The following is a 17399-nucleotide window of genomic DNA, read 5'->3' as shown; positions in this document are numbered from 1 at the left end:
GCCAAGGAACAGTCATTGTCAAATAGATGTCCAGCAACGTGACAGGGGACAGATGAGATGAACCAGACTCTTTCATTTTCCTTTCCCTCTGACATACCGTCCATGTCTCCCATTCTATAACTCAGAGGACAAGAATATCTGGGAGATGTAGAGCCAACAGTCAGATTTCTGTAGCTCACAGCCAGACACAAAGTATGAGGAATGGGGCTAAGGGTCAGAGATAAAAGTGTTAGTGTGAGCTTCTGGGCGCATGCCCACCTCTACAACAGCCATGCATTTTCTACTCCATTCTCAGCTCGCTGAGACAATAGCCAAAGCATCTGCAGATGCCTGTTGCCTCCTGTAACCACAGTTGGATGTATCCCTTCTCTGTGACTTGGAAATACAGGTTGTAGCCCAGGAATGCAAACACAAAACAATGACTTGGACAAGAGGTGTCTGCGAGTGTCTGATAGTGGATAGATTTCAACAGTAGAGCCCCTGGAACCTAGTAATGAAGGAGGACTGTGTAAGAGAGGGATCAAGGATGCTATAGCCTGTGGAAAGGCAATGGTAGTCTTGTCACAGTCAATATTTAGAAATCATATTTTGTGAATGGTATGGAAAATTGTGTTATTGGCTGAGATCACAGGGAGATGAGTGTCAATGGAGCATAAAAGCTCCAAGTTCTGACTAGTGGGACAGAAGAGAAGGTATTAGTCTTGTATAGTAGCACATACATATAATTCTAACATTAGAAGGTTGAGGCAGGGATGGATTCTATCAGTTCAGAGCCAATCTAGGCTACAGGGCTACATCTAGAGTCAGGGTCTGTCTCAGACAAGCAAGCAATCAGAAAACCACAGCTAAGTGTTTAAGCACTTGAAGCACAATAGAGGCTTCAGATGCTGGGTCGTCTGAGTTCAGTTCTGCAGAACCCAAGTAAAGCTGTTCATAGTAGTGTCTTTCTGTAATCTCAGAGCTCCTATTAGTAGTCAGGATGCAGAGACAAGAGAATCTCTGGATGCACATGGGACACTTAGCCTGGCATACACAACAGTGAGTTACCTTGCCTCAAGGTGAAAGAAAAGGACCAACATCTGAGTTTGTTCTCTGATCTCTACATGTGCACTAAGGTGAATTTATACCTATGTACACACACACACACACACACACACACACACAAACACACACACACACACACACACACACAAAGCTGAGAGAAAGAGATTGAAAACAACAACTAAACAAACCAACAAATGAAATCCACCAGAAAATAACCATTGATCAAGGCTGCAAATAAGCTTGTAAAGTTGGTGGGAAACAGGAAGAAAATATCTTACTTAGAAGCCAAATTAAGACCGTGTGTGCAATGGGAAAAGATAAAAGGCTGTATCAGAAGCTGCTCAGAGGCCAGGAGGGCAAGGAGGAGGAAGTAATTATTGGAGTTATAAAACAGGAGTTCTTGTTGGCGATCTTGCCAAGTGCATTTTCATTGAAGTGGTTGAGGTGAAAGCCTAATTTGGGTGTTGAAAAGGGAAAAAAAATCTTAAGGACAGTGTAAGTCAGAAACTGTACTTTTGAGGAGATTGGTTTCAAGGGAGCAACATGAAATGGCTGTTGACACGGAAAATGCAGTCAAGATACACATGCTTTTATTTAGAGATGAGAAAAAGAATAGAATAGTTATATGCTAGCCGAAAATAGCCCAGTGACTGCCATCAAGTATTGATTGGGGGAAGGGAGTCAGAATACTTGGCAGGGCTTCTTGTTGTTGTTTTTAGAAAATTTAAATACGTAAATCACAAATTCATAAATTCCCTTAAGATTTTAGGAGCTGGTCCCTGAGGAGTGCATTTTACGATTTTATATAGTGGGGGCACGAGTAATACCTCAAGTGACTTGGTCAGCATGGAGGCTCCTGGTGACTGAAGAGCCCTGGCTGACTTGGGTGACCTCCTCTGCTCCGTTTCTGAATGTGAGGGAGTCTTAGAGTGGGAGGCAGGTGGTTCTGAGAGGGACAGAGGGGAAAGTAAACACGACTTCTGAATAATTCCCTCTGGCATATCAAGTTTCCGCATTCTGGGGTTTTTCATTTAAAGGCTCTTCTGCTTCCCAGTTTCAGGTTCATCCTCATGCAGAGGGATGAAGAACGGATGCAGCAATGTGTAAGCGTAGCGCCGATTTCCCTTTACTTTCTGGGATTTTTTTTTTCATTTCTATCTCGAGGATCAGGAAAAAGAAAATCTTCTATACATCACCCCCACGTCCTATCTTTCTTCTTGACGAGGCTTCCCATTCCCATCTATCTTCTCTCTAAACAGATTCTTTCCACCTCTGTGCAGCTACACTTCCTTGGAAAACACAAACTGAATCAAGGGTGAAATTGCAAGGAAGACATGGAGCTGGGTTTGGACAATGATTAAACTCTCATGTAATAACCAGAGAACCATGTAAGCCACGGGCAGGCCACGGGTACCGGGGAAACGAGGAGTTGATTAGTATGGTCCCAGGGTTAACAACTAGGGAAAATGAGAAAAATGATTAACAACAAGAGAGCACTGAGCAGTGTCGTTCCCCGCTGGGTCCTGGCAGCCAAGAAGCTGAGGGGTTTGCCCAGATTCCAGTTTCCTTGGCTTCCTACATTTAGTCTGTTGCCATTTTCAGGAACTAAGGACATCTGACTTTTGCAAGCATCTTTCTTTTGTATCTCTATATATTTAGGTGAGTTCAAGTCTTCTTGCCCTACAATAAGGTATCTATGATGTCCTGCAGCTGACTGTCTGCCCTTCAAATAATTTCTACCAAAGTCCCTGTTCAGTAAAGAATGTCCACCTGCAGTGTTCTCTATTTCCAACTGCATGAAAATGAAAGCAAGCTCTTGAACTTGGTGTCTCCAGCATTCTTTATTCCTACCACTGAGATCCCTGCGAGGACCCCAATTGGTTCCTACCTTCTTACCTTTGCCTTCATCTTCTGTCCTCTCTGGGCCCCACTGCAGAGCTAACTGGCTTTACCAGGCTGCCCAACACTGTTAGAGGACAGGCACATTCCTGACTCACATTTTTGTGATTCTTTGATAACATTTTAGCAACATTATAAATGCTGTATACATTAAGAAGGCATCAAACACTTCATTAAAAAATATATATGGTTTACTATTACCACAAATTAATGGATGAAACATATTAAATACGACTTCCCTAGGCAGGAGGAACCCTTTGTAAACCTTAACTCACCAGCATATGGAGCATAACAGTACATAAACAAGTGATAGCCCCTTCTGTATAGTAACAAAGTAGCCTGTGTGCATCACAAACTGTTTAGATCAAGCATCTTTACCATAACTGCTCCTCCAGAACACATTATCAGAATCTACAGAAACGTTATAGCCAAGCACAAGAAACCAGCCTCATTCTGAATTGAAGGACTCTGTATATAACACACTCCCCATACTCAAAACAGCCTCCAAGCTTCCATGATTCTTCTAGTCACGTGTTTGTTTCATTTGGTAAACACCTATTCAACGTTCAAGATTCAACACAAATGGCCTCCCATTCTACAACTCCATCCTCAAGGCCAAATGCCCACCGTAAACACACACAGCAGACTTGTGAGTGGAAAGGCTATAGTTTTGACTAGAATCCCTTACCTTTTCTTTCTAGACCTCCTACCTATAAAAGTATCTGGGGACTTCATTTAAATGTAACCTGAGCAAAGTCTCAAATTAAATACATAACAACAGACCCAAGAGTGATTCATACAGGTTTAGAAAGAAAGCAAACATAAAACGGAATGGAAAAACCAAGGGTGACTGGAGTTCTAGAAGTCAAAGTATCAAACGAGGAAACCATTGATGCTGTAGATGCTGCAAAGACCTGGCACCTGAGAAGTGCCATAGCTTCCTCACCGGGCAGAGAGCCAGATGCTTTCAAACTGCTCACAATCTGTGGCTTTGCGTTACCTAAGCATCCAGCAGTAGACTGTGACTTTTTATGCACACTCTTACTGTGTCAGAGCACAGAGTGCTGATCCCTCCTCTAGAAGAGCCACGCTCACCATTTGTACTCAAAGTCATCTCCTTATGAATAGTTTATCTGCAGCCCGCTCTCTTTCCTTAACCTCTACAGACATCTTTATTCCCAACACCTCCTTCTACATTATCTGATTCATTTAATTTCTTACTTCCTTTTAGTCTGATTCCCCCTTGCCCTCCTCCCCACTCCGGTTTCCTCCCTCCTGCGCTTCAAAGCTCTTGGAATCTGGAGCTGTGCACAGATGTTCCCATCCTGTGAGCGCACGGCTGTTTCTCAGGTGGTATCTTGGAGCAGGTGTTCTGATGTGCGCCTCCCTCCTTCGTTGTCTCTGCTGCTGCGCTCTCTATCCAAACACCAGATTGCACTGATGCTGTTTTTCTATCTAGAGAGCTCCGGATTCATGACCGCAAAGTAGGCTGTGCTTCTAGGCTGCTGGAGACGGGTGGCGATTGCAGAACATTTCTAGGGCACCATTGTATTAGCTACATTTGCCATTGACGGGTAGGAATGATTTAAGGAAGCAAAGATTCGTTTTGATGCATGGGTTGTCTGTTGTGGTGTGGAAGACATGGCAAGAAGGGTGAGGTCTGTAGGAGATGGTGTGCTAAGCACACGCTTGTTCCACTGTGAGGAAATCAGGGAGCTCAGAAAGGAAGGAGGCTATACTGCATTTTCAAGGCAAACATTCCAAGGAAACACCTTCTTCAAATGTTATCCTACCTCCTAAAGATTCCATAACCTCCCAAAGTAATGCCAACAGCTTGGACAAAGCATTCAAACAGAGATGTTTGTAATACAATAATAAGTGCTGGGCCAGAGGTTTACCAGAAAAGCATCATTTTGTACTATGACTTCATCCCATGCCTAACTGTGTCTATGTCTTCTCCCATTGTACTAGTATTTCTATAGGAACATCTCTTTCATACAGAATTTCAAATTCTTCTTGTTACCTTGAATTCACCTTCATATAAGCCAAACATACCAGCTGTTTCTGTCTCCTGGGAACATAGAGTAAAGAAACAGTCAAAGGGACTTTAGATTTAGCATCCTTTATAATAATTGACTTGAAGACCCTTCGTAGATACCAGTCAGAACCACAGTTACCTGCTGGGCAGCCTAGCAGGTGGACAAGCTGCCAAGTGAGGGGCCCTTTATGAGGACTTCGCTTTCCTCATTCCATTCCTGTTGGTTTGTGAGTTTGTCTTTGGCCTGAGGGTATGGAAGTGAATTTCTCTCTACAAAAAGGGTCCTGTTTTACCTTCCTTGTAAAGCTTCCTTTGGGAATCCATGATTATGGCAAAAATATTTTCTTCCTGCCTTTGTTCTATCCATGATAAATTAGCAAAATTTTGTCCTTTCTGTGATCGAAGGAATTATATATTTTTGACCCTTGTTAAAAGTAACACTCTTCTTGATGCTGCCTATGATCTCCACAGGTACATATATTTGAATGGATTTTTTTTTGGAACCTAGAGAATTAGGGAGAAATTTAAGAGTGAGAGGTGGGGGAGTCAAAAGATCCATAGGGGAGAATGCTCAGAATGGCTTATTAATGGATCAGCTTAAAACTCCACTCATATTCAGACAAACCGATTAGCTCCGGAAAGACAGGTAGAGCTCAGATCTGGGTATTCTGAGTGCCACCGTGGAGAGCATCTTTTTTTTTTTTTTTTTTTTTTTTTGGAGCTGGGGACCGAACCCAGGGCCTTGCGCTTCCTAGGTAAGCGCTCTACCACTGAGCTAAATCCCCAACCCCTATGGAGAGCATCTTATACCCTGTTCTTCTCACTTTACAAAGCAGATCCTCTGAAATTGTAGCATATGTTTTTATTGTGGCTGTATGTGTACAGTGTCTGCTTCTGTGTGCATCATATGTACATGTGGAGACCAGAGGTGAAAATCAAATATTGTCCAATGCTATCTACCTTATTTTTTGAAATAGTGCCTCTCACTGAGTCTGCAGTTAGCTATCTTAGGTAGGCTACCTAGCCAATGAGCTTGGGATCTTCTTGTCTTGGCTCCTCAGCACTGGAGTTACAAACATTTGCCTCTGCACCCAGCTTTTACATGGGTGCTGGAGATCTAAACTGTGTTCTCATGTTTGTATGGTAAGCACTTTATTCAGTGAGGCATCTTCTGCATTCAATTTAATGCATCATAATTTTTATTTTAGACGCCTCTGAGGGACATTTCCTTTATGAGAGAAGACAGCAATACATTTACTTATAAAGAGTAAAACCCAGAACAAAAAGTGACCTTTAAAATGGCACATATCTAAATGGGACCACTCTATTACTTCATTCAGTCATTCGTTCATTCAAAAATATTTATTGAGAATGTTCACTGGTCCAGGCATAAAACCGAAAATGAAAGAGACAACCCTGGTAAATTTTCTGTCAACCTGGATAATTTATTAACTTCTCTCTGCCTCGATTTCTCATCGATAAAATATGAGTGCTATTACTTACCTTGCAGAGTGTCATGAAAATTGAAAAAAAAAAGAAAAAAAGAAACCATTTATGGAATGTTTGTATCAGCTTTGTATTGAGGGCTATAATTAACCCTTTTCCAGTCTTATTTGATTTTTAACCAAGACTCTCTTAGTCACAATGACTTAAGATAATTTTAGTCTTATCAAATGCCCCCCCCCCACCTCAGAAAGAATTCTTCTCACCCTGAAGGTTAAACTTCTTCAAGCTCCTGCAGGTAGATCTTACAGAAATGAACAGAAAGTGTACTACTGGACTTTCCCTACAGAAAAGTCATAGAAACCATGGCAGGAAAACCACACCCAGCCCTTGCCCCTTAGCTATGCCTTTCCAGAACCTAGATTTTCTTTTGACCATTTTATTTTGCTTCATTTTGGATCACTATTCCCTCCATCTGTGGTGTGGTACAAGTATCTGTAGTGACTACTAAATGCAATTATTAAATGCAGTGAATGATTGCATATCTTAATGCTTTAATTATTTGATTTTTGTCAGCTGCATTTTTATGGGACCCATGAGAATAACTGAGAATGACTTTTCTGGTACTACATCTTGCAAATTATCTCATTTTATTTCCCTTCGCAAATCCGAAAACCCAGATATCTCTTTTGATCAGTGTTAATGATGATACTAGTAGCTGTCATGGGGAAGGTAGAGTTATTAAAGCTTAGATTTACAAACTAAATATATTTGAAAATAAAAGTACCCATTAGGGATTTCCTTCGATATTCTTACATTTAGGGGCAGGGATAATAGTGATGCTTTTAAAACATGGTCTTAACTTGTGTTTGCAAATATAACTACATATAGTTTGAAATGATGTCATGTTCATAGGATGTCATCAAAGCACGGGGTGACATTGGAGAACTTGCTTCAGTACCTAACTCATTCCCCATGCCTGCATTTCTTACCCCATAAATGCTAACTAACGGGTTAACCTTCTCTTGAGGGGTTTATCCCATGTGACCTACCTATTCCCAGTCTGCTTATAGTCAGAATACGTTCTGAGGAACACATCCTTTGATAGCTTTGTCATGTCGTGCATAACGTAATATTTAGTAGCTGATGACTACTAGGCACATGGTGAGCAAAACAACATGAGATTAAAGAGTAAATCAAGCACAGCTGAAAACGATGCAGCAACGAGACTCAATAGACAGGACATCTGGGAAGCTGCTAGCAGCCATGTCATATTGTTGTGTACCAAACTCCTTCAAAAATAATTAGAATAGACTCTAAAGTAATAACAAACCATCTAGTAAATATATCAGCCAGTAATGTAGTTGCTTATTGACATTATCAAGTGCTACTTACTATCATTGGATAAGCCAGGTTTTTGTAAGAACATAAGCAGAGTAGGTCTGTTTATCCCGGTATCATCAGCAGTATCTGAGAATTTCATCATGACACAGTGATTGGCTGCAACATCACTAGGCAGTAAGAATTCCTCAGGGTCATTACAGTCGCTTGGGAGCACCATCTAGCAGAGTATTTCAGTAAATGGAATGCTACACAATGTCCCCTTACACCAATCAACTAATAACTAAACTCCTGCATCAAAGCAAGTCCTTTCCTTAGCCCTTTAACTCTACAGGACTAACAGCCCTTTTCACATCACAGACAACACAATCGGTACTTACTCACCAATCACAGGTCCTGTCTGGAGTCTGGATTTCCAGAGGCTATCATGTACCCATTTTACCCAGAGCCACACGGGTTCCTCTTCTGAGCTCCTCTAATTTCTGAGGCACGATGCTGTTAGCATTCTTATCAAAACACATTCTAATTGTTTGTTTACTACTCTCCCCAATGGAAATCAAGCTGTTCACAGATTGCAAATGTCTATTCATATGGATATAAAAGTAAAGTGTGCACTTAATACTTCTTGAACAAATAAATGCAGTTTTGTCCCCTTTGAGGTAGCACCTTAGCATGTCACACAAAGTACAAGTCACTGGGAAGGCTTTCATTCTCAGTCTCAAATTTAATTAATTGCTAGTGTATATTTGTTTCTTGTTTCTGTGGCTTCCCAATACTGTGTATAATGCTTTTCTAAATTGACATTTTTTTCTCATCAGTCTTCCCCCCGTTTCTTTCTTTCTCCACCCTCCCCTTTCAATTCCAACTTCAGACACAGCTGACGGGTAGCAAAGATAAATTTCTCAAATGTGAACACAAATGAAACTGAACAAACCTCTCTTTTCACACAGACCAATGGTCTAAAAGCACTCCATGCAAAGAACGAAGAAACATCTACTTTCAACGAGAGTGCAGTTTTGATTAATGAGAATAGCCATTGTAATGACTGAGCTGGGGAATAGTCCTTAAAATAATTATAAGACCTTGAATCCCCAGAGATTTCCCAGGGACATCATGGAGCTTTCCTTGCATCTTGTCTAAAGAGAAAGTATCTAACCCAGGGAATGGACTTGAAGAGACCAAAGGAGGCAGATGTTGTGCATGTCCTACAAACCCTTCCTACTTACTGAAACTTGAATGAAACTAAGAGTTATTCTGTAGATAAATAGTTAATATAGTTCCAAAAATTTCATGATTGGCAAGCATCTAATTAATATTTATTATTATTACTATTACTACTACTATTATTATTATTATTACTATCATATGTGTTATGCCAAGGGTTGAACCCAGGGCCTTATACATTCTATACACCCTGCCATATACTTTGGCGATTCCCATTTTGATTTCACAACTTTTTAATGACGAAGCCAATTATTTCTTCTTCCTCATTTTTCACGTTACTGAATTGGCCTCACAAAGTCCATAAGTGTCAAGCACTCTACACTCAAAGCCCAAACAATGAGGTTTTGCTAACACTAGTTGAAATGCATGTATACTTGAAGATGTAAATTGCACTATGTGCTAACTCTGATATCTCTGCTCAAATTCCTTCCATCAGTCTAATCATCTATAGCATGAAGTCCAAATTTACAAAGGAGTAAGCAAGACATTGACATTGTGTCCCCAGCCCTCTATGGTGCCTAGACAGCCACCGTGTCCCACTGGAAATACATGCAAACACAAACCCAAGGGCATTTTTAGCTTCCACCAATTTGCATAAGTTATGAAACTGCCAGGAATACATTCATTCATTCATTCATTCATTTATGAAATCAAGGGAGGTTTTTACCTTGTATGTAAGACTATCCAAGAACTAATGTAGGTATAGCTGATCTCAAACTGAGAGAAACCTTCCAGTCTTAGCCTCTGGGTTGCTAAGACTACACATATGAGTCACCCAACCCAGCCTCTTCAACCTTCTTTGCATGCCTCTTCCTGATTCTTACCCTGTTTTCCTATCATTTCTTTTTTTTTTTCAGTCCCATAACCAATCTTGGTTATACTTTTTTTTTTAATTTTATTTTTCTTTTTTTTTTTCTATACATTTCGAGTGTTATTCCCTTTCCCGGTTTCCGGGCAAACATCCCCCTCCCCCCTCCCCTTCCTTATGGGTGTTCCCCTCCCAACCCTCCCCCCATTGCCGCCCTCCCCGCAACAGTCTAGTTCACTGGGGGTTCAGTCTTACCAGGACCCAGGGCTTCCCCTTCCACTGGTGCTCTTACTAGGATATTCATTGCTACGTATGGGGTCAGAGTCCAGGGTCAGTCCATGTATAGTCTTTAGGTAGTGGCTTAGTCCCTGGAAGCTCTGGTTGCTTGACATTGTTGTACATATGGGGTCTCGAGCCCCTTCAAGCTCTTCCAGTTCTTTCTCTGATTCCTTCAACAGGGGTCCTATTCTCAGTTCAGTGGTTTGCTGCTGGCATTCGCCTCTGTATTTGCTGTATTCTGGCTGTGTCTCTCAGGAGCGATCTACATCCGGCTCCTGTCGGTCTGCACTTCTTTGCTTCATCCATCTTGTCTAATTGGGTGGCTGTATATGTATGGGCCACATGTGGGGCAGGCTCTGAATGGGTGTTCCTTCAGTCTCTGTTTTAATCTTTGCCTCTCTCTTCCCTGCCAAGGGTATTCTTGTTCCCCTTTTAAAGAAGGAGTGAAGCATTCACATTTTGATCATCCGTCTTGAGTTTCATTTGTTCTAGGCATCTAGGGTAATTCAAGCATTTGGGCTAATAGCCACTTATCAATGAGTGCATACCATGTATGTCTTTCTGTGATTGGGTTAGCTCACTCAGGATGATATTTTCCAGTTCCAACCATTTGCCTACGAATTTCATAAACTCGTTGTTTTTGGTAGCTGAGTAATATTCCATTGTGTAGATATACCACATTTTCTGTATCCATTCCTCTGTTGAAGGGCATCTGGGTTCTTTCCAGCTTCTGGCTATTATAAATAAGGCTGCTATGAACATAGTGGAGCACGTGTCTTTTTTATATGTTGAGGCATCTTTTGGGTATATGCCCAAGAGAGGTATAGCTGGATCCTCAGGCAGTTCAATGTCCAATTTTCTGAGGATCCTCCAGACTGATTTCCAGAATGGTTGTACCAGTCTGCAATCCCACCAACAATGGAGGAGTGTTCCTCTTTCTCCACATCCTCGCCAGCATCTGCTGTCACCTGAGTTTTTGATCTTAGCCATTCTCACTGGTGTGAGGTGAAATCTCAGGGTTGTTTTGATTTGCATTTCCCTTATGACTAAAGATGTTGAACATTTCTTTAGGTGTTTCTCAGCCATTCGGCATTCCTCAGCTGTGAATTCTTTGTTTAGCTCTGAACCCCATTTTTAATAGGGTTATTTGTTTCCCTGCGGTCTAACTTCTTGAGTTCTTTGTATATTTTGGATATAAGGCCTCTATCTGTTGTAGGATTGGTAAAGATCTTTTCCCAATCTGTTGGTTGCCGTTTTGTCCTAACCACAGTGTCCTTTGCCTTACAGAAGCTTTGCAGTTTTATGAGATCCCATTTGTCAATTCTTGATCTTAGAGCGTAAGCCATTGGTGTTTTGTTTAGGAAATTTTTTCCAGTGCCCATGTGTTCCAGATGCTTCCCTAGTTTTTCTTCTATTAGTTTGAGTGTGTCTGGTTTGATGTGGAGGTCCTTGATCCACTTGGACTTAAGCTTTGTACAGGGTGATAAGCATGGATCAATCTGCATTCTTCTACATGTTGACCTCCAGTTGAACCAGCACCATTTGCTGAAAATGCTATCTTTTTTCCATTGGATGGTTTTGGCTCCTTTGTCAAAAATCAAGTGACCATAGGTGTGTGGGTTCATTTCTGGGTCTTCAATTCTATTCCATTGGTCTATCTGTCTGTCTCTGTACCAATACCATGCAGTTTTTATCACTATTACTCTGTAATACTGCTTGAGTTCAGGGATAGTGATTCCCCCTGAAGTCCTTTTATTGTTGAGGATAGCAGCTTTTTATCACATGCTACTGTCAAAATATATCTCAAGTCTGTTCTCAATGCCTAGATTGGGAATTTCTTGAAGGTACGAGTTTAATACATTTTCTTGAGCATTTAAAGTAAAACTTTATACATATTATGCACTAAAAAACTTTTATGTAATGAATAAATTAAAAATGCAATTACCTATGATAGTAATATAAACTTAAGTGATCTTTGGGCAGTAAAGTATATAGGTATTAAAAGAAAGAAACTAGGTCAAATTAAGAGACTTTAAGAGAGGAGGAAATTCAAATGTCTAATTGTAGAAACCAGTTTCAACCTCAGAGAATGTAAGGAAAACATAGAGCAAACATTATTCTAGGTTGAAGAAGAATAAGATTAATTCTGGAATCTATGAGTAGGTTCTTTTGAGATCAATCTCAAGCAAGGTTCCATAATATATCCTTGAATCAATAATGTATGATTTAAAAGACCTACAGAGAAAACACCAGTTCCCAGGACTTTTTTGTAAAACAAAACATACAAATGTCTAAAATCACTTCTCAATTTTGTTTTCTTAAATTTAGTAGTGTTGATCAGTGAGATGGCTCAGTGAGGAAGGAAGCTTCTTGTTAAGCATGACTACTACCTCATTCAATACTCAGAAATCACATACAATTGAAAAGAGTCAACCACTTCCCATTAGCTGGCATCTGACTCCAACAAGAGTATTATACCATGTATGTGTGCACATAAACATACAATACACAATTAAAACATAAATAGTTAAGATATGTATTATGATTTCTTATCCTTTTATGCATGTCAATGATTTGTTTTGATACTTCTTGGGAAAAACACAGGTTTACTAAGCAATTCCATGGCATCAAACTCATGGGAAGTAAATACAGTGAGGAATCAGAATGCACAGAGTATAAATAGGATTCTTTGTGTGATAAACCAAGCTACAAATGTCATCCAAAAAGTACAAATATGTGCTTTGAACACAGTATGAGCAGGACATGACTTAACTCATTATATAGCATGATACTCTGGGTTTATATCAAAAGCAGTCTAATACAAATATTACTTACATTTTATATGACTCATGCTCTGTTGTGATAACCACCACAGCAATCAAAAGCAGCTGGAGAGAGGAATAGCTTTATTTGGCACAGAGGCTGCAGCCCATCATCTAGGGAAGCCAAGTCAAAAGTTTAAGACAGGACCTTGGAGACAGGAATGGAAAGCAGAAATCACCAAGGAACATCACCTAACTTCCCCATACAACTCAGGAACACACTGGGTTAGGAGAGGCTTTATACTGGGCATATCCCTCTTCTATCAATTAACCTTTAAGAAAATGCCCTATAGAGATGCCCACAGGCTGATCTTCTAGAGGCAACTCCTCACCAGAGGGTCTTCAAAGGTACATAAGGTTGACAACCAAGAGTAGCAATCACAACTCATAAATACACTGACATACATAAAGGATATCAAGAGAGACATAGTATTAAAGGCAACTGTGAATCCCTTTCCAGTCTGTGACGTGAATATTGGGATTGGCAGGCCATTTACTTTAAAATAGGCAAAAAAGAAATATTAGGTTCAAAGATGAGCACTTAGAATGAAGGGGAAGAAACCATGTGTATAGTACAGGGTGTGTTTCAGGAGAAACATGTTAGAGTAAAAGCATCAGTAAGGCCAAGATATTAAATAATCTTCTCAGATAGAAATGGAATGAAATTTGTTTGGAATGACTTCAGAAGACAGAATTAAAACCTGAATAGAAATTCTAAGTCAAATTCATTATATGTAAAAAAAAAAAAAAGTTCTTGACAGCAGAACTATTCACAATTGGAATGGGCTGTTTTATAAGGAAGCAGGCTCTCCAAGCTACTGGCATTCAAATGAGAAGGACTAGCATAGGATTCATAAATATTCTCATCTAAATAGTCTGCAATAGGGGTACTGAAAGGAGGATGTTCTCTGGAGAAGGAGAAATATATAAAAATGATGGTGGGATCAGTCACTGAAATAGGATTGAATTTAGGAGGAGATGTTCCACATTTCACTTTGCTGACCTTAAGTGCGTGAACGATAGTCTAATAGAAGAGGCAAGGTAGGAATCTGTTATATTATCTAATGCCAGAAGAAAGGTCTGAACTGGAGGTGAGTTTGAGCACATCCATCCCACAAGGTCAGTACAGTCCAATCTGAACCCAATACATTATTTTTAATTATCGATTTTATTTACCTCCAATGTAGTCAAAATATTATCATTTAACATGTGGCCAATATAAAAATATTTAAATAATTTCTTTTTTCTTGTTATTGTTTATATATGTGTTTCAAATATGCTATACATAGATTACTTAGAGCATATCTCAATTCAGGTACCTGCCTTCTAATTCCAAGAACCTAGGAGATACATCTGGGCAAATAGGTACAATGACGGACAACATAGACATGGAATATCATCAAATTCTCTAAAATATTAAACTAAGATTAGCCAAGGGAAACTTTTAAAACCATATAAATGGAAGATCAAAGATAATAGAGTAAAAATATATGTGGTCAATTATGCTATACTCTAATGAAGGTTGGGGACTTTAAAATACACAACTAGAGCTAAAGAAATGGCTTATTGGATTTGAGCACTTGTCACTTTTGCAGAGCCCAGAATTCAATTCTCAGCATCCACATAGTGGCTCAAAATCATGCATAATTTCAGTTCCAAGGGATCCAATTCCCTTTTCTGGCCTTTGTGGTTAGTGTGTATCCATGTAGAGGACATGCATGCGTGCAAGCAAAACACTCATATATACAAAATAAAATTCTAAATGCATTGGACCCAAAGTTATAGAAACCCTGGGAGCAGTTTGACAGATAAGTAAATGCTCTAATCATTCTTAGTCTGAGGAGTAATACGTTTAGGTCCTATAGTTCTTTGTCTGTGGCCTGCCATAGACTTTGGATTACATTTGGACTAATAGAAAAGGGGACAATAGACAAGTTAAGTGGTGGCATCTTCCAGGGGGACTTCTATGCAAGGCATAGAAAGAAAGCATGTACCCTGCTTCCTTTTGGTGCATTCATGTACAGTGTCTTTTTTTTCTTTTCTTTTATTGGATATTTTCTTTATTTACATTTCAAATGTTATCCCCTTTTCTGGTTTCCCCTCCGAAGCCCCCATCCCAAACCCTCCCTCCTCCTGTTTCTATAAGGGTGCTCCCTCACCCACCTACCCATTCCCTCCTACCTCCCCACCCTAGCATTCCCCTACACTGGAGCATGAAGCCTTCACAGGACCAAGGGCTTCTCCTCCCATTGATGCTAGACAAGGCCATCCTCTGCTACATATACAGCTGGAGCCATGGGTCACTCCATGTGTACTCATTGGTTGGTGGGAGGTCTGGGTGGGGTGGTTGGTTGATATTGTTGTTTTTCCTACAGGGTTGCAAACCCCCCTTCAGTTCCTTGAGTCCTTTCTCTAACTCTTCTACTGAGACTCCGTTCTCAGTCCAATGGTTGGCTGCAAGCGTCCAACTGTTTTTGTCAGGCTCTGGCAGAGCTCTCATTCAAAGCATAAAATAAGTCATTTCCTTCTTTTAACATGATTTCATGGACATACTTTTGCAGGGATAAAATTGGAACACTCTTCTTACATGGATCTGCCAATATTGATCCTTCAGAATCAATGGATCGGAACAGGTAAATAAAGGCAGTCATGGGAGGAAAGCGATGTATAGATCAGCCCTGATCCAGTCTAAAATATATTCGCTTAATTAAAATAAATGGTATGGTTCATTTATCAGGCATAATTATTTAAACAGTATAGGTAAATCTGATTAAAGAGTGAAGTCGCATTGTGTAATTCCACTACTTAAGGCCAGTCTCCAAGCAGCGTTCCCTCTGCTATTACAGATACATTCAATAGCTAGAGACCCTACATAACACCATTTTCCCCTGGAAAAAAAATAGTTGGATGAAGGGAATGAGATCTTCAGAGACAGTGTCTCTTGGCCCTAGATGCTGATACGGTGTCCAAATCTTACACCTTATATTCAGGCTGATTGGTTCATATTAAAAATATATAGTGATTCTTTTATAAGGCTTATTTGACTTAAAAGTGTTTGCTCATTCATGTTGGTGTCATGCTGTGCAGTCAGACATTTCTGGACCTCTGTCATCTCATCTTTTCTAGCTCTATATGGCCTGCTCCTAACTCCATCATTTCAGTATTCCCAGATTTCCTTACTACCTCATGGCACCCTTGAATCTCTGTTCTCATGGATGCTCTTCCCTCCTGCCAGCTCATTCTGAGGATTCATGATGACTGCGGTTGCCATAGGAATGATTCATCTATCATAAAGGTGGCTGCATGAGATCACAAATACTCCAAGGAAAGCCAGGAGGAAGGGAGGCAATATTCAAAACAAGAGATAGATCGGCACTGAAAGTAGATGACAGCTTAATGAGAGGGGGAGATAAAGCTTGTACGTTTTCTGTAATTCTCATGCGTGTGTGCACATCGCTGAGAGACCCAAGCGCAGATCCACCGTCAAACGTGTCTCCCTGGCCCACTGGAGACTTTATCATAAAAATAGAATGTAATTTATAGGCTGTAAAGAAGCAGCCACATTCTCAACAGCCAGTTGGTGAAAATGAAAGCCAGGATAGCCTGGGGTGATCTTGGACACCACACCATGGGCATCCACTAATGGCTGCTTGTGAATGATAATTCACCTGTCATTTACAAGAAAGGACTAGAGACAACTTTGAAAAGATTTAGCTATCTGCCTGGATGGCTTAATGTTATAACATCTACTTTTATTCCTAAAATGGACCATTTTTATTATAATGTAATCCAACTGTCAATATTCCAATAGTCATGATCACTTTATTCTTGTATCTCCTTAATGGCATTTCAAAGGAATGTAAACCCACAGTCCAACTGCAAATTCAGATGAAGTGCATCTGACCATTGAGTAGTTTGTGACCTGGCTTGTAAACTGAGTCCTATTCCAGGCATAGACAGCTGCTTTATCATGAACAGAATTTTAGCTACTGCTAAAATTCCTCCCCTGGGGAACAAATCAACATCTATTCCTCTTAAGATTCCCAAAGACAAACCAAGGCATGACTCCACTAAAGTTCATTATGGGAATCAGGGACTTCATTTGGGCTCCCTTACAGAGCATACATGAGGGGTTACTTACACAAGTGAGTATGTTCCTCCTACATCAGGCCATACCTGAAAAACCCTCACCCAATAGGCATGAGAGCCTCCCCATAACTATGTAGGTAGAATGTCATTCCTCTACTCTTCCTTGATCTGTGTATATATGTCATTAAGTTAGAGTTACATACAGCAGGTGGTAGAGAGAGACTAGATGCTCAGAGGATGGTCTTATGACCCTCTCATCCCTCACTCAACAAGTCCTGATGGGATTCTTCCTTTGTAAAGTGAGACAACCAAACTCCTCAACATGGCAGTGGGCTGACATAAAGGACAGTCTATCATCGGGCTACATCAGGCTATAGATAGGCTTGTGAATGTGGCTAAAGATTGACCACTG

The 17399-nt window shown here is 40.3% G+C and overlaps 1 long non-coding RNA gene across 2 annotated transcripts in view; it reads left to right on the top strand.

The window, feature by feature from the left end:
• LOC120103503 (uncharacterized) overlaps positions 1-17399 on the top strand; it is a 57024-nt gene that overhangs the window by 7401 nt on the left and 32224 nt on the right. Inside the window, exon 1 of one of the 2 annotated variants that reach the window (XR_005505757.2) lies at positions 12539-15531. The exons of the other annotated variant lie outside the window; for it this stretch is intronic. This is a non-coding gene — a long non-coding RNA (uncharacterized LOC120103503). Of the gene's footprint in view, positions 1-12538; positions 15532-17399 lie in introns of those variants that run through there. 2 annotated transcript variants of the gene reach the window in all.

This window comes from Rattus norvegicus, chromosome 6, assembly GCF_036323735.1.
Source record: "Rattus norvegicus strain BN/NHsdMcwi chromosome 6, GRCr8, whole genome shotgun sequence".
In the NCBI taxonomy this organism is placed as follows: domain Eukaryota; kingdom Metazoa; phylum Chordata; class Mammalia; order Rodentia; family Muridae; genus Rattus; species Rattus norvegicus.
Note: the sequence above shows the minus strand (reverse complement) of the source record. Positions and strands in the feature narration are given on the sequence as shown.